Source organism: Hyperolius riggenbachi, chromosome 7 (genome assembly GCF_040937935.1).
Source record: "Hyperolius riggenbachi isolate aHypRig1 chromosome 7, aHypRig1.pri, whole genome shotgun sequence".
NCBI classification, from domain to species: domain Eukaryota; kingdom Metazoa; phylum Chordata; class Amphibia; order Anura; family Hyperoliidae; genus Hyperolius; species Hyperolius riggenbachi.
Window position 1 is genome coordinate 277,219,331 of NC_090652.1, and position 27,805 is coordinate 277,247,135.

General features: G+C 48.1%; 1 long non-coding RNA gene across 1 annotated transcript in view; it reads left to right on the forward strand.

The window, feature by feature from the left end:
• The window catches only part of LOC137525062 (uncharacterized), an 87,591-nt gene extending 60,018 nt beyond the window's left edge, over positions 1 to 27,573 (forward strand). The window contains exon 3 of the long non-coding RNA XR_011022854.1: positions 27,500 to 27,573. This is a non-coding gene — a long non-coding RNA (uncharacterized lncRNA). The remainder of the gene's footprint in view (positions 1 to 27,499) is intronic.
• Positions 27,574 to 27,805: the final 232 nt, after the last annotated feature.

Here is a 27,805-nt window from a genome sequence, read left to right on the forward strand (position 1 = left end):
TGTATGCGTCATAGAGGGCGCTCACGCATGCGTACTATGGAGCGGCCCGTCCTCGGGAGCCCGAGTGCTCCCGAAGGCTTCCGAAACCTCCCTTCGGTGGCGGAAGTGGCAGTATTTGACCGAACTGGTCGAATACTGCTACTCGAGATCCTGCGCGGGACCGGGCACCGTGAAAGGAGAGGGAAGGCTCATTAGGACCGAGCCTTCCCTCTCCTTAGGTGAGTATGTGACTTTTTTATTTTTAAATTGGTACACATTCACTTTAAAGCTGAAAGTCTGTACTTCAACTGAGTTGTTTCATTTGAAATTCATTGTGGTAATGTACAGAGCCAAAATTAAAAAAGAAAAGTTGTCTCTGTCCAAATATTTATGTGGATCCACCTGAAAATTGCACCTGCGAATAATGGCGCACGGTTTTGCTGCTAATCCGTTTGTCGCTTATTGCTATTTAACGTTAAATCCTCATAGTTATTTAGCGAAATTAGCGTTAACACATAGAACCCTCTCTATACCTATCCCTAACCCCTAAACCCCCACGGTGGTGCCTAACCCTAACCACCCTCCCTGGTGGTGCCTAACCCTAACCACCCTCCCTGGTGGTGCCTAACCCTAACCACCCTCCTGGTGGTGCCTAACCCTAACCACCCCCCTGGTGGTGCCTAACCCTAACCACCCTCCCTGGTGGTGCCTAACCCTAACCACCCCCCTGGTGGTGCCTAACCCTAACCACCCCCCTGGTGGTGCCTAACCCTAACCACCCCCCTGTAGGTGCCTAACCCTAAGCACCCCCCTGGTGGTGCCTGTCAGGAACCGGCCCGCGGCACGCCTGCGTATACGGTTCCCGACTGCGGGTTTGACCAGATTAAGCGGGGAACAGCCTTATTTAAGCTACAAACAAGGCTGGAACCCCTCAAAACACCTCTCACTGCCACCACTAGCGTTGCTAGACACTTCCACTCTGCTGTCGAGTCCTCAGCGCGCACTCCGCGTTTTCGTATTTGGGTCAGCTTTGCGCTTAGGCCAAATACGGGAACGCCACGCACCCACACACACACACAGTTGCAATCTTACACTGTCGTGAAGCAAAGACCCACTAACAGTCGTTCCGAACGATACTGTTAGCTACTCGCACTGGCGTTGTTCGTACGTTGGGTCAGCTGCGCGCTTAGGCCAACGTATGACAAACGCCCCCACACACAATGCAATTACAATTTCCTACGGTAGTGTTGCTCAAGCGTACAATTAGGCATGAACTTATACACGGTTACACTTCAGTCTCTTCTAGGCTATGAGGGTTAGTTTAGTACGGCAGAAGTCAAACTTATTAAATAATAATTTAATATTCTAGAAAAACATAGAACAGTGCAAAACTGAATATATACAAAAAGATTACAAAAAAACAAAGTAAAAATAGTTACAAGATAAAATGTACAAAGATAACACACAAAGCGGTTTTGCTTACCAAAATAAAGGGATCCCGATAGAAGAATCGTGGACTTTGGTGTGGACGGACACAGTCTGGCTAGGCCAGGAGTTCACTAGCTTGGGCCAGGAGACCGGCTGCCACTACCGTCAGAAGAGAACTAATTTGAGGTAGCTGTCCCCTGGTTTTTATAATGAAATATTCGCCTCGAGGCTGTAAGCCTGTGTGGACGGGGGGGAAGCTGGATTTAATTACATCCTCAGTCATAATTGGATTTCCAGAGATCCAACATCCACTATAGTCCACACACCCAACAAAAGACTTCCTTAGCCCAATTTCCCCAGGTTACAATGTCTTTACATCAAGAGATTGTTAAATGAGGCTTTTCAACTCCACCAATAATTCAATTTCCACAGGTAGAAAATGGTATCAAAAGGACTTCACCTCTTCAATAATTTCCAGTAGGCTGTCAAATACATTTCAAACATTCAGGTGTCAGCTTCCCCCTGCCCCCAAGACTCTAGCAGGCTTGCCTTGTCCCAATGGCTGACACCAGACTCAAAAGCCATGCCGACCAGCCTATTCTTCCTCAATTGGCAGGTAATTAGCAGTAGACACAGTTTCCCCTGCTGGACAATGGGGCAGAGGTAATGGACATCTACATACAGAATTACATTAGACAGACTTCAGTTTACTCTGGCCAGGTGACCAATTACTCCCAAGCCCAATACACATCTGAGGCATTATTCAGACAACATGGTCTGACCACCTGTATAGGCTTCACAGCAACTGTCTAATTAAGGGTTTCCTCATTAGAAGCAGACAATGATAGGTAATTTACACTTTATACGGAATTCCAGGAAGACTGGCTAACAGACAATCCCATATGTTACAGTCAAAAAATGAAGGAAATATGTTCCTGTTATCCTTAATATCATCAGCACCTCAATATATCTCCACAGTGCCTAAACCTAAGACCCCCCTGTGGTGCCTAACCCTAAATCTCCCCTGGTGGTGCCTAACCCTAACCTTGACAGTGCTACTTTAAATCCATTCACGTATTGCAGTTAAATAACTTCTGCAGTTTGACTTATGTAGGGCGCTATTGATAAATAACGTTACCGTGCGCAATAACGTCTGCTGTTTGGAATATGTATGGCGCTATTGATAAATAACGTTAGTGTGTGCCATTTTTTTTTCTTTTTTCCCTGTGCGCCATTGTTGTGCAGTACTAACGATAAATAGCGATAAGCGTATCTTTGTAATGCGGCGCCATTTTTATGCATAGGCGCTGTGCGCCATTATTCACTGATCCGATTTATGGACCTAACTGTATTTATGCAAAATCTCCCACCATGCAATACAAATAGTCAAAATAAGCTTGCTAATTAACTTTTTTACTTTCTAGTGTTCTTTTAATAGTTTTTTTTTTAATTTTCTAAATGCTGAAAAGTTGAAAGAGTAAAATGATCTCCTTGGTTAAAACTCAGGAGAAAAAGTAAAGTGAATGAGGGCCGTAGGCACATATGACACTAACCTTTTCTCCTGAGTTTTCTCCTAGGTGATAGCTTTACACTTTGGGCTTGATTCACTAAAGCGTGATAACTGCTATCACAGCAGTTATCACCCGCTCTGAAACACGCACGTGATCGCGTGCAAACGTTTGTTAATCGGGCTTGATTCACTACACCGTGATAGGACAAATATCACACGTTATCAAAGTTATCACGTTACCAAAGTTATCACACGTTGGGCTTCATTCACTAAACCGTGATACCTCTTATCACGGCTGTGTGCAATTTTGTGCGCAATTGCAAACTTTTGCCCACGGTTGCGCGAGGAAATTTGCAATTGCGCACGAAAATTGGCTATCGAGCAAAAACGTGCATGAAAACGCTAGTGCGACAGTGATATGAGTTATCACAGTTTAGTGAATCAAGCCTTATCAGAGTAGCATAGCGAGCGCTACGAACTTATGCCTGCTAATTGGCAATGGCACTCGTCCTGCCCTGAGCCCCTGCGGGTTCATAGCGCTCGCTATGCTACTCTGATAAGGCATGTTAACTTTGATAAGGTGTGATATCTTTGATAAGGTGTGATATCTTTTCATAAGGTGTGATATCTTTGATAAGGTGTGATATATTTTCATAAGGTGTGATATCTTTGATAAGGTGTGATATCTTTGATGAGGTGTGATATTTGAGTTATCAAGGTTTAGTAAATCAAGCCCGATAAACGAACGCTTGCACACGATCACGTGCGTGTTTCACGCGAAAAGCACACGTGATCACGCGATAACCTTTGTTTATCACGTGAACTAATGCTGTTCACGTGTAAACCTTTGCGAGCGGCAGAGCGCGTGATAACTGCTGTGATAGTGAATCAAGCCCCTTGTCAATAAAATGCCTTTTAACCTGGCTGTATGATTATTTCTGGACTTTAGGCTCTAAAGCGGTGCAAATTTTTTCTGCTTTTAGACCCAAAATTTAAGATCTAATCACACGTCAGGGGAACCCCCAGCCCCAGTTCAGGCAGCCTCTGTTCAAAACACACCTCTCCTGAATCCAGTCAGTGTTGCATTTTTTCCTCATGTCCTCCAAAGGGGGCTCTATGCCTAAGGTGAGATTATAGTCTATCGCCATGCGACAGGCTGCAATCTTACAAGAGGCATCCAGAGCCTCAGAGTACATGGAGGAGAATGGCTGGATCCTGGGATGCAAATATAAAGTGCTGTGGCTGTCCGCTCTGCAGTAACCTGCCCGTTGGTTGTCCTGATCTAGGCACGGGATTTGCGCTTTTCTTAACTGTAGTGCAGTTCTAGAAATTCACACTAACTGACGCTATTAAGTAGGATTTAAAGTACCCCTGACCTCCTTTTTAATGAAATGTTTTTAATGCTTTATTTATTTTCTGTGCTTTGACATATGAGTCAAAGCACCATCCACAGCTTGCTGTGCATATAGGAACTATTAGCGGCGAGTTGAGGGGGCGTTCCTGAGCACGGGCAGAGAGGAGGAAGTACTGACACTTCCTCCCCACCCATCATCCAGGTTCTGCTCAAGTCAAATATTTCGGCTGAGCAGAACGGAGGACAGGAGGGGTGTTAAAGGGGAAGAAAGGTGCTGTGATTTATGTCACAGCGCAGCAAATAAAAAAAAACATTAAAAGTATTTTAATTTAACTGTAGTGAGAAGAATATGGAGGCTGCCTTATTTATTTCCTCTTAAACAATACCAGTTGTCTGGCAGCCCTGCTGGTCTATTTCTCTGCAGTAGTATCTGAATAACACCAGAAACAAGCATGCAGCTTATCTTGTCAGATCTGGCAATAATGTCAGAAACACCTGATCTGCTGCATGCTTGTTCAGGGGCTATGGATAAAAGTATTGGAGGCAGCGGATCAGTAGGACAGCCAGGCAACTGGTAATGCTTATAATGAAATACATATGGCAGCCTTCAGTTGTCCTTTAAAGTGAGGTCAGGGGTACTTTAAGAATTTTCTTATTATCAATCATGCAGAACAGTTCCCCCGAACAGTTCCCCCTGCAAAGATGAATTGTTTAAGTAGAAAAAAAACTGTTGGTAATGCTTTGATCAATCTTGCCCACTGACCGTAGTGCGGTGCAGTGGGTACTGATGCAGTATTGCACCGCCTGCAGTGCATTAACAGTATGATGTGCTTGTTAACATTAGGAGTGAGGCACACAAGACAAATTCAGCAATCATGAGGCCCCCATCAAGACAAATTCAGCACCTAACAAGACAAATTCAGTAATCATGAGGCCCTCATCAAGACAAATTCAGCAATCATGAGGCCCCCAACAAGACAAATTCAGTAATCATGAGGCCCCCAACATGACAAATTCAGCAATCATGAGGCCTCCAACATGACAAATTCAGCAATCATGAGGCCCCCAACATGACAAATTCAGCAATCATGAGGCCCCCAACAAGACAAATTCAGCAATCATGAGGCCCCCAACAAGACAAATTCAGCAATCATGAGGCCCCCAACAAGACAAATTCAGCAATAATGAGGCCCCCAACATGAAAAATTCAGCAATCATGAGGCCCCCAACAAGACAAAATCAGCAAAGACAGCATTTCACATAAATAGGCAGAATGCCCCCTTAATATGGTAGACACCTCTCACCTGGCTTCTGAATTCTCCTCTACTGGCTGCTGTGTCTGACTGGCCTGGCAATACTGTTTTTGGCTGGATTGGGGATGATGTGTGGGCTGAAAGGCCTGGCAGTGATGATGTGGCCTGGCTGGCGGTGATGCTGTGGCCGGGCTGGCAGTGATGCTGTGGCCGGGCTGGCAGTGATGCTGTGGCCGGGCTGGCAGTGATGCTGTGGCCTGGCTGGCAGTGATGCTGTGGCCTGGCTGGCAGTGATGCTGTGGCCGGGCTGGCTGTGATGCTGTGGCTGGGCTGGCTGGCTGTGATGCTGGGCTGTGCTTGGCTGGTTGACGTAAATGGTGGCCTGACTGGGGGTGATGCTGTGGCCTTTTTGACAGTGATTCTGGGCTGGTTGGCTGGTGGTGATGCTGGGCTGGCTGGCCTGGATAGTTTAGGTAGTGACAGGTGCCCCCTAGTTTAGGTAGCACCAGAAGGCTCCCAGTTTAGGTAGTGACAGGGCCCCCCAGTTTAGGTAGCGACAGGAGCTCCGCAGTTCAGGTAGTGACAGGAGCCCCCCAGTTCATGTAGTGACAGGTGCCCCCCCAGTTCAGTTAGTGACAGGTACCCCCCAGTTTAGGTAGTGACAGGAGCCCCAAAGTGTATGTAGTGACAGGTGCCCCCCAGTTCAGGTAGTGACAAGGACCCCCAGTGTATGTAGTGACATGAGCCCCCAGTTTAGGTAGTGACAGGGCCCCCCAGTTTAGGTAGTAACAGGTGCCCCCCAGTTCAGGTAGTGACAGGAACCCCCCAGTTCTTTTAGTGACAGGTACCCCCAGTTTAGGTATGACAGGAGCACCCCAGTGACATGTGCCCCCCAGTTCAGGAAGTGACAGGGACCCCCAGTGTATGTAGTGACAGGAGCCCCTAGTTTAGGTAGTGACAGGGGCCCCCAGTTTAGGTAATGACAGGCTCTCCAGTTTAGGTAGTGACAGGTGCCCCCCAGTTCAGGTATTGACAGGTCCCCCCCCCCCCAGTATAGATAGCCAGGTCTATAGGTGTCCCCAGTATAAGTAGCCAGATCTATAGGTGTCCCCAGTAAATGTAGCCAGGTCTATGGGTGTCCCCAGGATAGTTAGCCAGATTTATAAGTGTCCCCACCCAGTATAAGTAGCCAGGTCTATAGGTGTCCCCAGTATAGGTAACCAGGTCTAGGGGTGTCCCCAGGATAGTTAGACAGATCTATAGGTGTCCCCAGTATAAGTAGCCATTTCTATAGGAGTCTCCAGGATAGTTAGCTAGGTCTATAGGTGGGGGTGGCAGCGGAGAGAGAAGAGGGAGCGGGGAGCACAGTGGCTGGTAAGGGGGGACGTCTCCACCCCTTTCCTTACCTTGGGGCTCCCCCTTCTTCGCTTCCCCCTCCAGAATTCAGTGGTGCGGACGGCAGCGGCAGGACACTTACTCTATTCTCCCGGTGCGAGTGAGCTCTGTATTTTTGCGCTGCTGCTCTGGTCTAGTCCAGACCAGAGCAGCAGCACACAGAGAGAGAGAGAGAGAGCTCACTCACGCCGCAAGAATAGGGTAAGTGTCCCGCCGCTGCCGCCCGCACCACTGAATTCTAGAGGGGGGAGCGAGGAAGGGGAAGCCCCAAGGTGAGGGAGGGGGGGGGGGAGACACCATATTCGATCATTTTGAAAGAATCTGTCTGTAAAAATGAATGCATGTATTGGCAGCTATAGGCTAGGGTTACTAATAATAAGATTGGATGATTCAATTGTAAGGGTAAGATTGGGGGGGGGGGGGGGGCAAAGTAGAGAGTAACAAGGAACATTTATAATTACTTTTCTCCTGGCAGACTCAGTGCTGACTTCCTCAGTAGGCAGTAGCAGTATTAGGGAGTCTTGCCCAAGGTCTCCTACTGAATAGGTGCTGGCTTACTGAGTAGGAAGTAGCAGAGATTTGAACCCAGGTTGCCTGTGCCAGAGGCAGAGCCCTTAACAATTACACTATCCAGAGAGAGGCAGATGAAACACACCACAGCCAAGAGCAAAGAGGACTATGTGGAAAAATGCAGGCGTGAAATAAAACAGTCACAAAAGATAACCTAGACAGTCACAAAAGCTAAAAAGATATACCAGTCTCTACAAAGAGAATATAAAATGGCCCCATACCTGGAAAAGCTCCAAAACTCTCAAGAGTGGAAAATCCTGAGTGTCTACAGATTGAGTGCTCACAACCTCGAAATAGAGTCTGGGAGACACCGACAGACGTACAAACCCAGGGAGGAGAGACTATGCCAACACTGTGAACAGAAAATCCTTGAGGATTAAAGCCACTTCCTGCTGCACTGCCCAAAATATACTGCAACCAGGGACACTTACTTTAAGAAATTGTTGGAACTATTCCCAGACTTTCTCACATTAAAAGATGAGAGAAAAACATATATCTTACTGGGAGAAGAGGAATCCACAGTGACAACCGCTGCACACTATGTCACAGCATGCCACAGACTGAGAGGAGCATACCGGAACTGTAAACCTAAAAAATGTCCACATACTGCTTAGCCATTGTCCCCTTACCCCACCCCCCTTCCATGTCTCCCTTCCCCCCTTGCTTTGGCAATACCTGTAATTAATCTTGGTCATGCCAATAAAGCTATATTTGATTTGATTTGATTTGATTTGAGAGGTGGAAAAGACAGCCAGCACTAGGGGAAGGGGGAGGGGGGGGAGGAGTGGAGAGAGACTGAGAATAGCCTGACATGGAGCAGAGAACTTATCTGTATTGCAGCCACATAACACAGAGGTGACTTGCCTGTAAAGTGACTCCTGTCCTGCCTGTCTCTCACACAAGGCTGCAGCAGCCACATGGAGTCTAGGGACTGTCAAAAACTTTTCAACCTGTGCAATACCTTATCTAGCTGACCACATGCAGTCTTTACAATGATGAGAAAGCAGACAGAGTTTTTTTTCCTAAGGACACTGTAGGAGGCAAGCCTCTCTTCTGCATCATGCTGTGTACATTTACCAGCATGCCATCAAATTGTACATTTATTTCCCTCAACCAGCCTAGTGCTTCACATTGCCTTATATATTGTACCAGCAGCCTGGGGGAAAATCTCCCTCCTTCCTCCTGGCTAGTCCGTTCTGGAATGCACACAGACACCATCCTACTCTCTTCTTTTCAAGTCATAAGGAGGGGCGGGCAGGACAGGAGTCACACAGACACACTCTAGATCTCGAGATAACACTAACATTAGGGAATGCCATACAAAGTGTTGTAGACAAAAGGTTTGTAGATTCAGTGGCGTAGCTAAGGAGCTGTGGGCCCCGATGCAAGTTTTACAATGGGGCCCCCCAAGCACTCTATACCTAACAGTTGATACGGCGTACCAAAACCTGCCAATGGCAACTACAGTGTCAGAGGTGCAAGAAGGGGATGGGAAACAGTTTTTTAATGATTACTACTATTCAAAGTATCTATAGAAGGGATTATTATGAGCACAGGACCAATAGAGAGCTAATACTGTAGTTGAGGGAGGGCCCTTCGGGGCCCCTCTGGCCCAAGGGCCCCGATGCAGTGGCTACCTCTGCACCCCCTATTGCTACGCCCCTGTGTAGATTCCTTATTTGAGACTGAGCAGCAAAGGCTTTCATTAGAACTTTTTATCTCCGTTGCCTAAGTTTTCAAACTCTAAGGACAGGCAGTGAAAAAGCCTCGGCGGGCTGCATTCTGCCCGCGGGCGGTAGTTTGAGGACCACTTGTATAGAGGCCTCCTACCACTACCTCTTAGGATTGTTTTACACTTGGTGCAGTATGATTATTAACTATAGTACAACATTGCGGTCCAAGAAATTGCACTCTAGTGCAACCAAATTAGTGAGGCATGCTTTCCATCAAAAGTACGCCTCACTTCTGGGGTATTGCAAACACATTAACTGTAAAAGGGGCCTTAACGTTGCAATCTGCTTCAGAAGTGTAAGTTAAGGTTTTTGGAAAGCAGCACCATTGTAGACCACTCTGCTCCATCGAAGCCTATTGCATCACTACAACGGGGCGAATGCTAAGGGATCATCAGGTTGATTGCACCTCTATAAATATGACAATCAACATTTATTGGCAATGTTTATTGGCAAATATTGGCAATCCTGTAAAAGTGCCATTACCTTATGCAAGTGGACATCATTGAAGCAAATTGTTGCTTTCATAAGTTTACTGATCTGAAAAGAAACTGTTAGTTCAGAAATAATAATGCTATTTTTCAGGTTATCAATTGATTGCTATATTTTTATGTACGACCTTACATTTTTTTTAAACAAAGTTATGACTATAATTGGGCTTTAAAGTGAACCTGAGATGTTAAATTAGCGTGTATTTATACTTACCTGGGGCTTCCTCCAGCGTGCGTTCCTCTCTCTAGTCTCTGACAGGACTTAAGTCGCATCAGAGACTAGAGAGAGAGGAACGCACGCTGGAGCGCACGGAAGGTATGTAGCTGCCGCTGCCCAGACTCTGTCCGCCGCTGCCCAGACAGTAATTTAATCTGGAGGGGAGCCCAGAGGGGAGAGCCCCGAGGTGAGGGGGGGTAACGTCCCCCCTCCCCGCCGAGTGTGGCCATGGCTTTCCCCTCATGCTGCGACCCCTCCAGCCCCCCCCAAAACGGCCCGAGTGGGCCACAGGAGCAGGGGCTGCAGGCCCTATTGTTACGCCAGTGTGCCCATGCCTACCCTAGACTATAATATATGCACCACACGATATAGACGTATGACTATGGTAGGGACTAGATTGTGAGCCCGTCTGTAGGAAAGTTAGTGACAAGACAATATATACTCTGTACAGCGCTGTTGGTCGTCTAAGTCTCCGCCCAGGAGACTTAGACGGCGAAACCGCTGTCTAATTGCTTTGTACAGAGCTGCGATCTGCAGCAGCACTGTACTGAGGACAGCCGTGTGACACGGCTGTCCCCCTGGGACACAGGCAAGCAATCCGCTGTGATAGGCTGAAGGCCCGGATTTACATCACAGGAGCCTATAGGCACAGATACCCTGGAACACTAGACTTCGCCCTCCATGAACATACAAACCCCACCAAACACCACCACAGGTGTGTTGGCTGGCCCAACTGTCACTTCTCCCTCACTTCCCTTACCTGTCATAGGTAACTACAGGTGTCTCCTAGCATTAGGTAGCCAAAGGTAGCCTCAGTATTAAATTACCCCTGACTTAAAGGAGATCTGGTCAGTGGAATGCAGAGAACCAGATGAGTAATCTCTCATTGACACTCCGCTCAAAACTCTGCATAGGGAAGAAGGGAGGGAGGCACTGGAGGAGCAGTGTGGGCCGCCTTTCTAACATCAGGCGCATGTAGGCACAAGCCTACAGTGCCTTATGGTAAATCCGGCCCTGGCCATTTCTCCCCTCCCTCACCTCGGTCTCTCCCCTCAGTCCTCCAGCATTTATCAGCGGTAGGAGCAGCGGCAGGCAGAAACACAAGCATACCATGCTTCCATCATGGAGGTCCGATGTCTAAGCGTCTGACGCTAATTCCTGATAAACAGGAAGTAGCATGTGGCACTTAGACATCGGACCACCACAGTGGAAGCATGGTATGCTTGTGTTCCTGCCCACCGCTGCTCCTACCGCCGATTAATGCTTGAGGGGGAGCGCTGAGGGGAGAGCCTGAGTTGAGGGAAGGGGAAGTGGCCCCCCCTCCCCACCGATGTGGGGGCCAATGCTCTCCCCTCATGATGTAACCCCTCCTGCCCCCTGAAACAGCCCTGAGAGGGCTCCAGAGGTGTCCCAAGCCCCCCGCTGGTGCAGGGGCTGCAGCCCCTATTGTTACGTCACTGGTCGGGGCGTAATTCTGGGGCTTTCATTTAGACCACATATTAGCACATTAACTACCTCCTGTTACTTCCATCTCAAAAACATTTTCAGAATTTGTCCCTTCCTTTCACTAAAGGCAACCAAAATGCTTGGACATTTTGCTCTAATCATCTTGACTACTGTAACACCCTATTCTATAGTCTACCAAAAGCAGTTTGGCACATCTCCAGTCCCTACTAAACTCTGCTGCTCGTGTCATCTAGTGTTGGGCGAACACCTGGATGTTCGGGTTCGCGAACGTTCACCGAACATGGCCGCGATGTTCGGGTGTTCGCGCCGAACTCCGAACATAATGGAAGTCAATGGGGACCCGAACTTTCGTGCTTTGTAAAGCTTCCTTACATGCTACATACCCCAAATTTGCAGGGTATGTGCACCTTGGGAGTGGGTACAAGAGGAAATAAAAATATTTGAAAAAGAGCTTATAGTTTTTGAGAAAATTGATTGTAAAGTTTCAAAGGAAAAAATGTCTTTTAAATGCGGAAAATGTCATTTTTCTTTGCACAGGTAACATGCTTTTTGTCGCCATGCAGTCATAAATGTAATACAGATAAGAGGTTCCAGGAAAAGGGACCGGTAACGCTAACCCAGCAGCAGCACACGTGATGGAACAGGAGGAGGGCGGCGCAGGAGGAGAAGGCCACGCTTTGAGACACAACAACCCAGGCCTTGCATGAGGACAAGATGTGTGCGGATAGCAATGCATTTTGTCGCCATGCAGTCATAAATGTAATACAGATGAGAGGTTCAATAAACAGGGACCGGAAACGCTAACCCATTACAGATGTTCATTGTTCATGTCACTTGGTTGGGGTCCGGGAGTGTTGAGTAGTCATTTCCAATCCAGGATTGATTCATTTTAATTTGAGTCAGATGGTCTGCATTTGCTGTGGAGAGGCTGATACGCCGATCTGTGACGATGCCTCTGGCAGCACTGAAACAGCGTTCCGACATAACGCTGGCTGCCGGGCAAGCCAGCACCTCAATTGCGTACATTGCCAGTTCGTGCCAGGTGTCTAGCTTCGATACCCAATAGTTGAAGGGTGCAGATGGATTGTTCAACACAGCTACGCCATCTGACATGTAGTCCTTGACCATCTTCTCCAGGCGATCGGTGTTGGAGGTGGATCTGCACGCTTGCTGTTCTGTGGGCTGCTGCATGAGTGTCAGAAAATGTTCCCACTCCAAGGACACTGCCGATACCATTCCCTTTTGGGCACTAGCTGCGGCTTGTGCTGTTTGCTGCTCTCCTGGTCGTCCTGGGTTTGCGGAAGTCAGTCTGTTGGCGTACAACTGGCTAGAGGAGGGGGAGGATGTCAATCTCCTCTCTAAAGTCTCCACAAGGGCCTGCTGGTATTCTTCCATTTTGACCTGTCTGACTCTTTCTTCAAGCAGTTTTGGATCATTGTGTTTGTACCGTGGATCCAGAAGGGTATAAACCCAGTAAATGGTGTTGTCCAGAATGCGCACAATGCGTGGGTCGCGTTCAATGCAGTCTAGCATGAATTGAGCCATGTGTGCCAGAGTCCTGCCAGAATCCTCATCATCCTCTTGTGAGCGTTGTGATAGTTGTGATGCATCATAGTCGTCACCTTCTTCCTGGTCTGCTTCTGCTGACCATTCGCGCTGAATTGTGGAAGTCCAACGTGCACCGTTCTGGCCCTCGTCAGTGGTGGCATGAAATTCCTGCTCCAACTCCAGCTGTTCCTCCTCCTCTTCTTCGTCATAGCTGCTGGGGCCAGCGTTTCCTGAGGCAGATGGCCTGATGTTGGTATCATCACGCTGATCGTTTTCTCCTTCAGATTCCCCCAGTTGCATCATGACAGCTGTTTCCTTGATTTTCAACATTGACTTCTTCAGTAAACACAGCAGTGGTATGGTAATGCTGACTGAAGAGTTGTCACTGCTCACAAGCAACGTGGATTGCTCAAAATTTTGGAGGACTTGGCAGAGGTCCAACATGTTGGCCCAATCGGAGCCACAGAAGCTTGGCAGCTGTCCGGATGCGCCTCGGTACTGCGCCGTCATGTACTGGACCACTGCACTCCTCTGCTCGCAAAAGCGGGCTAACATGTGCAGCGTAGAATTCCAGCGCGTAGGGACATCACACAGCAAGCGATGGTGGGGGAGATTGAAGCGCTCCTGCATCTTGGCGAGTGCCCCAGAAGCAGTACTGGAATTTCTACAATGTTTGGCCACTCGTCGCACCTTCAACAGAAGATCGGCCACGCCTGGGTATGTCCTCAGGAACCGCTGAACTACTAGGTTCATCACGTGCGCCAGGCAAGGGATGTGTGTCAGCTAAGCCAACCTTAAAGCGCGAATGAGATTACTCCCATTATCACACACAACCATGCCCGGTTTCAGGTCCAGCGGTGCCAGCCACAAATCCGTCTGTTCCTTTATTCCCCTCCAAATTTCCTCCCCTGTGTGCTGCTTATCCCCAAGGCAGATCAGCTTCAGCAACGCTTGCTGACGCATGCCAACAGCTGTGCTGCACTGCTTCCACGATCCTACTGCTGCTGGGTTAGCGTTTCCGGATGAGGTACAGCTTTGAGATGCGTTGGAGGAGAAGGAGTCAGAGAGGTAGGTGCTGCTGTTGTTATCCAGTGGGAGGGACGGCGGTGCAGCTGTTTGCGGCGTGGGCAACACCCGCGCCGTAGCAGGTGAGGAATCGCTGCCAGGTTCCACAAGGTTCACCCAGTGCGCGGTAAGGGAGATGTATCGACCCTGGCCGAACGCACTCGTCCAGGTGTCAGTGGTGAGGTGAACCTTGCAGGCAGCGGCATTCTTCAAGCTTCGGGTTATTTTGCTGACCACGTGCTCATGCAACTCAGGCACTGCAGAGCGCGCAAAGTGGTAGCGGCTGGGAACCACGTAACGTGGGATGGCCACTGACATCATACCCTTGAAGCTGTTTGTCTCCACCACTCGATATGGCAGCATTTCGCAGGCCAGAAGCTTGGCTATGCTGGCTGTTAGTGCCACGGCCCGGGGGTCATTTGCTGGCAATTTCCTCTTGCGCTCCAACATCTCCGAGACAGACAACTGAACCGTAGGGCTGCACACTGAAGGGCTGTTGGTTGTTGTGTTTGATGAAGACTGGGAGACCTCAAGAGCACTATTCCGGAAAGTGACAGTGTCAGCGTCGTCTGATGTTTGTGAATGTTGTTGTGAACCACGCAATGGCTGGGCTACTGCTGCTGCTGAGGAGGGTCTGGTGGTGAGTCTGGTGACCCCAAGGGAGGCAGTGTTGCTGGTACCCTGTCCTGCCGCGTTTGCCCACAGAGTGGGATGTTTGGATACCATGTGGCGGGTCATGCTGGTGGTGGAGAGGTTGTTAATATTTTTCCCACTGCTCAGGCGGGTCTTGCACACCTTGCAAATCACCATGGTACCATCCTCACTGCAGTCTTCAAAGAAAGGCCAGACTTTGGAGCACCTGCCTTGCTGGCGATTTCTGTTTGCGCCTCTTTTGCGTCTCACTTGAACTTCCACGCTTGTGGTGCCTGAAATTTCACGCCGCCTACCTTGTGGCACAAGGCGAACTCGTGCAGCAGTGGGTTCTTCAACAGACTCATCTGTGCTGCTACGACGGCGATGTTCTCCTTCACATACAAAATCTGGGTCCGTGTCCACATTGTCCAAACCCTCCTCTTCCATCTCCTCAAACTCGTCCTATGTGATTGTGGGCCGCCGCCGTGGAGTAGAGCTCCCCAGAACAACCTCTGCGCAGCTCACTCCAACGTCGTCTTCCAGATCTTCTCGGCCGACCTCCTGCAATTGAAACCCCTCCTGCCCAACTTGCTCTGGGATTTGGGTTTCAAAGTCCTCGGACTCGCATTGCATTTCAGTGCGCGGTGCATTTCCCACAGTAAATGGTTGTGAATCCGGGCACAACATTTCTGGCTGTTCCATTGACCTTTGAAAGGTGGAAGTTTGTTGGGCTGGGAATAGCTCCTGCGAATACCCCATTGTGTCCTGAGGAAATTCTTCGGACTGGTTATTTGGCAGTTGTGTGCATGGTGTCGCTGCCGGTTGTGTCAGCTTTGTGCCCACTGGCTCCTTGTAACTGGCTGAGGACTCGGACCTCGTGCGTGATGTGCTGGTGCTGCTTAACCCACTGCTAGACGCTTGAGAGGTCATCCAATTAATTATCTGGTCCTGTTCTTTTGGATTTGTGAGGGTTGATTTCCTGGACAACATGGGCGGTATTGAGTGGGTTTTCTTCGGTGCTCCACTGTGGCCTGTACGTGAACCGTCAGGGGAAACACCTCTTCCCTTGCCCCTCCCTCTTTCACAGGATTTCTTCTTCATTTCACTTATCCTTAAAGTACACGCTGACTGGCAGCAGTACAGTGGCAGTACAGAAATGCTATATAGTGGTGGGTAAGCGGTGTACTACTATTCCCAGCAGCGACACAGAGCACAATGCTATACAGTGGTGGGTGAGCGGTGTACTACTATTCCCAGCAGCGACACAGAGCACAATGCTATACAGTGGTGGGTGAGCGGTGTACTACTATTCCCAGCAGCGACACAGAGCACAATGCTATAGAGTGGTGGGTGAGCGGTGTACTACTGTTCCCAGCAGCGACACAAAGCACAATGCTATACAGTGGTGGGTGAGCGGTGTACTACTATTCCCAGCAGCGACACAGAGCACAATGCTATACAGTGGTGGGTGAGCGGTGTACTACTGTTCCCAGCAGCGACACAGAGCACAATGCTATACAGTGGTGGGTGAGCGGTGTACTACTATTCCCAGCAGTGACACAGAGCACAATGCTATACAGTGGTGGGTGAGCGGTGTACTACTATTCCCAGCAGCGACACAGAGCACAATGCTATACAGTGGTGGGTGAGCGGTGTACTACTGTTCCTAGCAGCGACACAGAGCACAATGCTATACAGTGGTGGGTGAGCGGTGTACTACTATTCCCAGCAGCGACACAGAGCACAATGCTATACAGTGGAGGGTGAGCGGTGTACTACTGTTCCCAGCAGAGACACAGAGTGGCAGTAAACACAATGCTATACAGTGGTGGGTGAGCGGTGTACACAGAGTGGCAGTAAACACAATGCTATATAGTGTGGGTGAGCGGTGTACTACTGTTCCCAGCAGCGACACAATGACTGGGGGGACCCTGGCTAGCCTGGCTGGAGAGAGAACTACCCTGCCTGCCTACCCAAAGCTAAACCCACAGACAAATGGCGGAGAAATGACGTGGATCGGGTATTTATTTACCCGAACCACGTGACCCGTTCGGCCAATCAGAGCGCGTTCGGGTCCGAACCACATGACCCGTTCGGCCAATCACAGCGCTAGCCGAACGTTCGGGGAACGTTCGGCCATGCGCTCTTAGTTCGGCCATATGGCCGAACGGTTTGGCCGAACACCATCAGGTGTTCGGTCGAACTCGAACATCACCCGAACAGGGTGATGTTCTGCAGAACCCGAACAGTGGCGAACACTGTTCGCCCAACACTAGTGTCATCCAACTGTCCTCCCACTCCTCTGATGCAGTCCCTCTCTGGAAATCCCTCCATTGGCTGCCAGTCACCCAAAATATCCAGTTTAAACTCCTCACGCCAAATACCTCACCACCCGGAACCCTTCGCTCCTCCCAGGAGACCCTTTTGTCCTCAATACATGAGATTTCTAAAAAAACATCAGGCAGTCTGCAGAGAAACGTGCCCTTAGGCACCAGTGGACATAACAGCATGACAATGACCAAAAACACACAGCAAAAGTGGTGAAGAAATGGTTAACAGACAACAACATTAATGTGTTGGAGTTGCCCAGCCAGAGTCCTGACTTGATTCCAATTGAGAATCTGTGGAGGGAGCTAAAGATCAGGGTGATGGCAAAAACACCCTCCAACCTGGAAAGATTTGGAGCTCATTATTGCTAAAGATAAATGGGCAAAAATACCTGTGGAGACATGCAAAAAGGCGGTCTGCAATTATAGAAAGCAAATGATTGCTGTAATAGCCAATAAAGGCTCTTCTATTGATTATTGAGAATGGTATGAATAATTTTGGGCTGGACACTTTTTGTTCAAATGTAAATAAAAGCTGAGAATTTTCCCCACAATAATGCCTCTTGTACATCGTCTTATTATCTTTTGGGAGACACCCATGTCATTTCCTGTCAAAAAATTACTTGCTGGTTGAATAAAACTAACTTTAAGTCAAAATTTGCCAGGGGTATGAATAACTATGCGCAGGACTGTATATATGTTAACCAATATTTGTTTTGTACTATGTACAGTGCATAGGAAAATATTGGTGCTATATAAGTAAAAAATATTAATAATTCTCTTTCAAGCTCTTCACTGGCTAACAATGAACCAGAGGATTCAGTTCAAACTCTTAACCCTAACCTACAAAGCTCTCCACAATCTCTCTCCCCTGTATATCTCCTCACTAGTCTCCAGATACCAACCCAACCGCAATCTCAGATCTGCACACAAGCTTCTTTTATCCTCTTCTACAATTACCTCCTCACATTCACGTGTACAAGACTTCTCACGTGCCTCACCCCTCCTCTGGAATGCCCTCCCACAGCACATCCACCACTCTCCCACCTTTGAAATCTTTAAACACTCCCTCAAAACCCACCTTTTCCAACAAGCATATTCTCTAGCTTAGGCCATGCATCCACTAATTAACCTAATTACGCACTGCCTGTACATATACTGTATACTTCCCCCACCTCTTGTTTCCACCCCATTCCTTTAGATTGTAAGCTTGCAAGGGCAGGGCTCTCACCCTTTTGTGTCATGGAATTAATTTAATTGCTTGCACTCTGTTAGACATTTATACATTTTAGTCATCATGTTAAGTTTGCTATTGTAATCAGCAGTTCTGTATTTTGTATCAGTGTTCATATTTGATGTATATCATTGTCAGTATTATTATATATCTCTTGTTTGTGTTTTTTACATTGTACAGCGCCACGGAATATGTTGGCGCTTTATAAATAAATAATAATAATAAAAACGTACCTGTTCCTGCGTCATCCTCCTGGCTCCTGTCCTTGTGTCCTGTGTGTTTTGGCTACTGCGCACGTATAGCCATTGGGACAGGATGACGGGGCCAGGGGGAGCGTGCGGGAGCACGTGCGGCGGATGGGTGTGCGTGTGGTGGACTGGTGCACGTGGGTGCTGACATGTGTCGGTGGCGGCGAGATAGACCTAGATCCCATTTTTTAATGGCTTAGGTCTACTAGTAATAATACTTTCCACAAGAAATTGTATGCGTGCATCAAACACCAAGTTTAACAGTAACAAATCTGGCTTTGCAAATTTGACCTAATTGGTTTATCATGAGGCATAGCTCATGCAAATATGCATTTGCTTTTGCATGCCAAATTATGCAGGGTCAAAAAGCAATACCACAAAGCGGCTGCCCTGCGGGAATTCGTTCATGCTACATTAGCACTATCCAGGAGCGCCACGGGGAGGCTTCCCAATGCCCCCGTACAACCGGGGGGCCGCGGGGCCCCAAGCCCTCTCACTGCTTGGGAACCACAGCGGCACCCCGGAGGGGGAGGCTGGGGGGCGCAGGCGACCCCCCCAAGCATGGCCAGCGCCGGGGAGGGCCGTCCACACCCACCTCCCAATATTAAAAACAGGCACGTACCTTAACGTCCATTGCATTTTTCTACATGAGCATAACTTGGGAGCACCACATGGGGAAGAAGTGAAGCATGGGTCACCCCAAGCTTTGGAGCTCAGGGCAGGCTTACACGCTTACACTACTAGTAATAATAATAATAATAATAAACTAATACACCACTAGGTGTGGTTTAAAATGGTATCCCGCTTTAGGTGCCCTTTAAACCATTCTTTTTTTCATTGGGGAGTGGCTGCGCCAACACAGGATGTCTGCGGGGGACCATTAGAAGCCCCGGGTAAGTTCAGCTCATTTTCCCCCGACCCCCCTACAGTATCCCTTTAACTTATGGCCTGGGTGGGGGGAAGATACAAGTGGCAAAAAAGAATGGAAAGAGTGAAAGAGTGAAACTAAGTTGTAGAATGTTTAGGTATAACGCTTTGACTTCACTCTGACATATTTTTTTCCTTCCACTGTGTTCATTAAACATGGGATTGTATATTACCCTAATTTCTCCTATGCCCAGAATTGAACACTTACTGTATTACTTGCAGGGATGCTCATCACGAGGTCGTGATCAATAGTAACTCGTGATTACAAACTGTTTTTTTTGCCATTACGAGGTCGTAATCGGCATTAGTGATCGTCTCTCAATCACAAATGCCAATCACGAATGCATTCGTTACCCGACTCGTGATCACGAGTTACTCATGATCACTAGTCGGTATTCGTGATTAAAAACCTGCTGACTTTGGCAGGTAATAGCAAAGCATCCTTACATGCCAGAAACACCAAATTTGTCAGGTATGTTAAGAACAACAGTGGGAACAAGAGGAATTTTTTTTTTTCAAAAAGACCTTATGTAACGATTGAGGAATCGTATTCGTGGTCAGCGCACCAGACGTGCGCTGACGCGGCGGATTTCCTCCACAAGCGTATATTTGAGGACACCCAGGCTAGGTGCTATGCACCCACAGAGGGCAATTCCCTCCGGCAGATGGCGCTGTGGAGTGCAGGCGAACACAGTCGCTGCACAGCCACAGATGCCAGACGGGAATTGTACAGATCCAGGACAAGGTACGATCAGGCAGGGCTGGATAGCCCACAAGAAACAGAGCAAAGGTACAGAACCAATGTGTGTCCACCAAACTAGTCGCCACCCAGCGACAGTGAACACACAACGGCGGAAACGAAGTGGGAATGCAATCGCAAGAATGGCGATTGCCGACAGAGACACAAGACTGAGCAAAACAGGGCACAAGGGTAGCAAAGGCACAGCAAATAATACAATGAGGAGATACGGAAAATAACTAACGCTAGCTAACCGCGAACACCGCACTCATTCGCAACAGTGCACGCGGTTATGCGCGGTCTCCACGTGATAAGCACAATAGAGACAAGCACGCCTACCTAACCATTAATAGACAAACATGAAACAGAGGATCCGAGCGCTTGCTTAACGGTTACCTCACCGAGCCTCCAGCAAGCGTAGCAGACAAGACAGACACACGAAAACAGGGACAAGCGAGAGATAGGATCCACAGCACTAGCGAAAAGTGGCTAGCGCGATCCAGGTACAGAGTAGCAGAACAGAAGGATCCCTAGCACTAGCGAAAAGTGGCTAGCGCGATCCCAGAAGACAGAACAGAAGGATCCCCAGCGCTAGCAAAAAGTAGCTAGCGCGATCCCAGGAGACAGAACAGAAGGATCCCCAGCGCTAGCGAAAAGTGGCTAGCGCGATCCCAGAAGACAGAACAGAAGGATCCCCAGCGCTAGCGAAAAGTAGCTAGCGCGATCCCAGGAGACAGAACAGAAGAGATAGCTGGTAGCAACCGCTGCACCAGCTATACTCCAAGAACAGAGAGCAGAACCATTTCCTGTCGACCACCGTTGGGACAGGACAATGGCAAAAAGAACAAACAAACAGATAATACAACCTGACTGGGCTAGAAGGGGAGCCTAAAGCAACCCCCAGGAATAAACTATACTAGATAGCAACGGCTGACACTCCAGCAGTGTCCATCAGGAACAGACCATGGAAGGGAAATAACCAGCCAAGCCTTCTGGGAAACATAAAGCTCTTATAGTGCCAGTCATCAAAGAAGGCAGGTAGGGAATTTGCATAACAAATGTATGCAAATTCCCCAGCAAGGGAACAGACCAGAACTTGCAATGGAAAGACAGGTCTCTGTTCCAGAGTCCTGCAGCATGCAAACCTAAACAATGGTCAAACGGCTGCCTGCCTGCGCAGGCAGCTGAGCGGATTCTCACAGTACCCCCCCTCTAGGGATGGATTCCAGACATCCCTCAAAACTGGTATCATCACAAAACTCTAACTGAAGACTCATGAAGGTCGGGGCAGCCCGACAAGGCCCAATTCCAGAGTCAGTCCATCCGAAACCGACCTCATCGGAAGCAGAAGCCACCGAAACATGCCCATCAGCACTACAAGTCTCAGCGTAACACCCATCAGGACTGTGGACACCAGAGAAGAAGCCATCGACACCCTCCAGACAATACCCACCACCTTCCAAGGAGCGTCCAAGAATACCAAACCTGCCGCAATACCTGTTCGAAGTGTCCCTTACAACACCAAAGCCATTGCTGATCGTATTCAGGGCACCAAGCAAAACCTTTCCCGGAATCTTCCAGAACGCCTTGAAGCTCCGCAGAGATCCCAAGAAGCCAGAACGCTCACCAGGCTCACATGGAGAACCACCAAGAACCCCTATGGAACCTATGATCATTCCAGACTCAAAATTAGCAGGACACCCATCAAGATCAGGACTTTCAGGGACCACTTCTGGGCATGCAAGCAGGCAGGCTATATCGGAACATGTCTCAACTGAGGAAGCATCTGAGTACGCTGGTAACCGAGGCACACTTGGGCTTTCTGGGTCACAGAGCACATCGGGGTACACTAGTACAGGAGAAACCTCCGGACACGTCGGGGAATTGCCAACCTCAGAGTCCGACACGACAAGACCAAAACCAGTACCGGGCAGAAAATCATCACAAGTAAAGGTCACAGGTACTGGTCTTTCAAAAGAAGACTCGGACTCAAATTCAGAATTTTCTGTAACTGTAATATCATCATTGACTACACATGAATAAAGCTCCACAAGAGCTGCAAAAGTAGTCAGCAAGGCAGCAATGCCTACTGAAGTGGGCAACACCTCAGAAGGACCTGGGGGGGCAGGAGACATCTCCTACAAGTTCTGCACCCTTTGGGAGGAACTCGGAGATCTCCAGGACATCAGACAAGACCTCAGGAACACCATTTCCCAAGTTTTCTAAGAAGGATTCTGAACTATCCATGTTACAGGGCAAAACTTGAACGTTATTTTGTGTGCAGGGCAGATGTCCCAGGGAAGGTTCCACCATAAACTGAGACTGAATTTTATCATCAGGACAGGGATACACAGGAATATCTAGTAAAACTAGCTCTGACTTCCTGAGTTTTGCCTCACTACAGGCAGATTCCTCCATAGCAGTCAAACCAGACTGCAATTCTAAAATAGCAGAGAAACAGGTAACAATGGTTGCAATATCTAGACGAGCCTCCAGGGTCACTGCAGGGGATTGTAAACAAGGTAATATTGACTCATCCAGAGTACTGGGTGGAGAGTCAATACTTTCTTCAGAATCAGACTCGCAAATGTCAATGCAAGTGGACATCATGCCTTCATTCATGGTACAGGGCAGGTTCAGAGAAAGCTTCTCTGGACAAGGCAAAGAAGCTTCAGCATCAGATTCGCAAAACCGAAGCGCTGTCTCACTCTTAGATTCGGCTAACAATGTCGAATCTGAGGAGTCAGAACGCAAAATTTGCGGATCCAAGATCGCTTTAGGTTGCGAAACTGACGCTTCCATATCGCAAACCTCCGCGGTCTGTGGAGCAGACTGCAAGGCATCTAGGACAGAAACACTGGAGCAACTGTCATCAGGCAACAGGCCTGCACAGGTGCGAACAGAATAAGACATAGATTCATTTGCAAAAGAAGTGGCGACAACAACAGGAGAAACTTTATTAGACACATCAATAATTTTCTTAAAGTTGCATAACTTAGTAATTTTCCCCATGGCAGGCTCACAAACGGACGATCTTAGAGAACCTGAGGGAAAAAATCTGTCTTCCTTAGACACAGGACCACACAGACCTTTTGCAGCCATACGTGCGCTGGCGACATCAGACCGCACTGGTTCAACTTCCACACAAGCAACTGCTCTGAACGACTTGCACTCAGACTTCAAACACTAAGTTGCTTTGGGAAAGGGAATGCATTCAAAACTCACTTTCTTTAAATCCAGAGGATTGGAACAATCGTCCGCTGACAATGTGTCTTTAGCAGATTGAAGCACATGTAGTTCATCCAAAATCATTCTCCACACGTCAAACAGCGGAGTCACAAAGTCAGAGATACATTCACCAGTCTTGATTAAAGTGCACGCAGACTCAATGCACGCATACAAAACTGCTTCGTTTTTAGAAAGGTAATGATTGCAAAACGATCTCCAATCACATTCCAATTCATAGACCAGGAGCTCGATCTCCCATTTCTCAAACGGGGGCTCCCATGCACACTTAACAAAGGATGAACAATCATAGTGAGCACAATCTGCAGATGGAACTGGAGCAGGAACGGAACGGGAATCTTTTACCTCTTTATTGGGATCAATTGATTGGTGTGTGTGTAATTTATCCAAAATGATCTGCCACACATACATCACCAGATCCACAACACACTCGTCACATTCATCAGAATCAATCAAAAGGCACACAGAGTAAAGACAATCGTTCAGGACATCCGCGCTTTTTGCAATATAAAAATCGCAAAAGGCCTTCCAATCCAAATCAAATTCCTCCACCAAGGCCCCAATTTCCCATGAGGCAAATGGCGGTTCAAATAGCCCGGTATCGAGATAATACCCATATGGGTGGGAATCAGGGACGAGCACCGATTTTTTAACTGCTTTTATATAGTGTGCGATCCTACCTATAATAGGATCCACATACGCTTTTGTCTCAGGCAATGACATCTGAATCAAATCAAAGGTTCCCTCTGCCCTGGGAATTTTGGTTGGGCTGGTCATTTTGTAACGATTGAGGAATCGTATTCGCGGTCAGCGCACCAGACGTGCGCTGACGCGGCGGATTTCCTCCACAAGCATATATTTGAGGACACCCAGGCTAGGTGCTATGCACCCGCAGAGGGCAATTCCCCCCGGCAGATGGCGCTGTGGAGTGCAGGTGAACACAGTCGCTGCACAGCCACAGATGCCAGACAGGAATTGTACAGATCCAGGACAAGGTACGATCAGGCAGGGCTGGATAGCCCACAAGAAACAGAGCAAAGGTACAAAACCAATGTGTGTCCACCAAACTAGTCGCCACCCAGCGACGGTGAACACACAACGGCGGAAACGAAGTGGGAATGCAATCGCAAGAATGGCGATTGCCGACAGAGACACAAGACTGAGCAAAACAGGGCACAAGGGTAGCAAAGCCACAGCAAATAATACAATGAGGAGATACGGAATATAACAAACGCTAGCTAACCGCGAACACCGCACTCATTCGCAACAGTGCACGCGGTTATGCGCGGACTCCACGTGATAAGCACAATAGAGACAAGCACGCCTACCTAACCATTAACAGACAAACATGAAACAGAGGACGCGAGCGCTTGCTTAACAGTTACCTCACCGAGCCTCCAGCAAGCGTAGCAGACAAGACAGACACACGAAAACAGGGATAGGATAGGATAGGATCCACAGCACTAGCGAAAAGTGGCTAGCGCGATCCCAGAAGACAGAACAGAAGGATCCCCAGCGCTAGCAAAAAGTAGCTAGCGCGATCCCAGGAGACAGAACAGAAGGATCCCCAGCGCTAGCGAAAAGTGGCTAGCGCGATCCCAGAAGACAGAACAGAAGGATCCCCAGTGCTAGCGAAAAGTAGCTAGCGCGATCCCAGGAGACAGAACAGAAGAGATAGCTGGTAGCAACCGCTGCACCAGCTATACTCCAAGAACAGAGAGCAGAACCATTTCCTGTCGACCACCGTTGGGACAGGACAATGGCAACAGAACAAACAAACAGATAATACAACCTGACTGGGCTAGAAGGGGAGCCTAAAGCAACCCCCAGGAATTAACTATACTAGATAGCAACGGCTGACACTCCAGCAGTGTCCATCAGGAACAGACCATGCAATGGACCAGAGTCCTGCAGCATGCAAACCTAAACAATGGTCAAAAGGCTGCCTGCCTGCGCAGGCAGCTGAGCGGATTCTCACACCTTATAGTTTTTGAGAAAATCAATTTTAAAGTTTCAAAGGAAAAAGTATACATTTAAATGCGGTAAAAGACAGTTAATGTATTTACTGCAGTTAAATGTATAATTTTTTCCTTTGAAACTTTAAAATCGATTTTCTCAAAAACAATAAGGTCTTTTTGAAAAAAAAATGTTTTCTCTTGTTCCCACTGTTTTTCTTAACATATATGTCAAATTTGGTGTTTCTGGCATGTAAGGGAGCTTTGATATTATCCGTTAAAGTCGGTGGGTTTTCGTGATTCATGATTACATGCGGTTATTCGACTCAAAACCGCACTCGAGTCGGAAATCCCTCTACTCATGATTGTGATCATGAGTAAATTGGTAAGTGGGTGGAGTCAAATCCTGATCACTTGAATTTGTGACTGGGGGTATCCGAGCACCACTGAGTACTTGTTTTGTTCCTACAGTATGTTTTTCCCCTTGAGCAGTCTTCCTACCTTTGCAGTGAGTCACCATTTCTCTGCATTACTTTGGCAATTCACTTACAGTAAAGAGAAACTGTTGTACGTCACTTTCACTTTCTATTGCTTACGTGTGCTGCTTAAATACCCCGAAAAGCACATTATTCCCTTCTCACCATGTCATGGGCAGCACAGTGGTGTAGTGGTTAGCGCTCTCGCCTTGCAGCGCTGGGTTCCCGGTTTGAATCCCAGCCAGGTCAGCATCCGCAAGGAGTTTGTATGTTCTCCCCGTGTCTGTGTGGGTTTTTTTCTGGGCACTGCAGTTTCTTCCCCCATCCCAAAAACATACAGATAAGTTAATTGGCTTACCCCTAAATTGGCCCTAGACTATAATACATGCGCTACACAATATACATACATAGACATATGACTATGGTAGGGATTAGACTGTGAGCCCCTCTGAGGGACAGTTGGTGACAAGACAATATACTCTGTACAGCGCTACGTAATATGTCAGCGCTATATACTTAAATAAATAAATGCCATTGGACCTCTGCCATTGCACATAGTAACATAAAAGTCCCTTGGCTCTGGACGGTCCTATACAGCACTTGTACACCGTATTGAAACTCAATGGATTGAGCTTGATTCTGACAGGTGACACTCATTGAGTGTGTCTACCTCCGTTTAGACAGAACTCTGTTTACCAAGCCGTTTATCAGTGCAGGTATATGAGTAAAGGCTCGTACACACGCAGGATCAAAGTCATCTGAGGCGGCCGATAACAACCACTTCAGCCGACAGTCATGGAGGTGTACAGCAGCCCCCCCCCCCCCCCGACTCCTGCTTGACAGCTGATCCGCCAGGAGGATAAACTTGCCCGAGCGATGGCCAACTCTATTGTACTAGTGCTCACCCGCCTGCCACTTGACGTCACACGCCGTCTCCACTGTACCTAGGCTGCCATTCATTTCCACCTATAATACCTGCAGTGACAATGTGAGTCGTATTATACGTCGTCACTGGTATATTTTGAGGGATGGCTTCCCAAGGGTACCAGAATTTAGGTACCCACCCCTTATGTCGTTTCGCAGGGCTCCTACCCTGCGTGACAAGTTACGGGTGAAAAATAGAAATGTGTCTGGTGACCTTCCAATTAATAGGGGCATGTACCCATGCCTTACATGCCACATGTCTAATAGTGTCATCCGGGGCAAAGATTTTTGTCATCCCACCACAGGTAACAAATATGAGATCAGGAGCCGCTTTACTTGCGATTCCCAATATGCTGTTTACCTTTTAAAGTGCCCCTGTGGTTTTATTTATGTAGGGATGACAACTCAGCGCCTTAAGGATCGCATTTCATCCCACAAAACTGCAATTAGGGGTAAAAGTAGTGAGCAGTCAGTTGCTGAACATTTTACAAGATGTAATCATAGTGTCTCGCAGTTAAGGGTTATGGCAATAGATGGGGTCCCCCATAACTGGCGTGGTGGTAACCGCCAGAAGGAATTACTGAGGAAAGAGGCTGGCTGGATTAAGAGACTGGGGGCCATGCGTCCAGCAGGACTTAATAGGGAGTGTGATTTAAGTTTTTGTATTTAATATTTACTATATCTATTGCGTTAAATTTTGTTAGGTAATCGCTTGTTAACTTTGATCTATATATGTATTTGGGCTTTCATCTTTTATTGATATGTGTTTTTATCTTTTTTTAGGTGCATCTGGGGACCGGTGCAACATCAGATTGTAATCCTCCGCAGAAAACCTTTGACTCGGTGAGGCTGGCTGGGTGAGTGCTGTGTCTGTGTTTATATGTTGCTAGGAGACACTATGGCTGGCACTGGGCTGTGTGAGCCATGTCTCCGCATTACTGACACGCCCCCCTCCTCTATTGGTCTGAGGTCAGCTGTCCCCCATTGGCTGAGGCTTGGGCGCAGGTGATTGGTCACAGCCGGCCATGTGTTCAGTCACATGACCGGCAATGTTTACAGCGGATGCCGCCGCTGATTGCATAGCGGCGG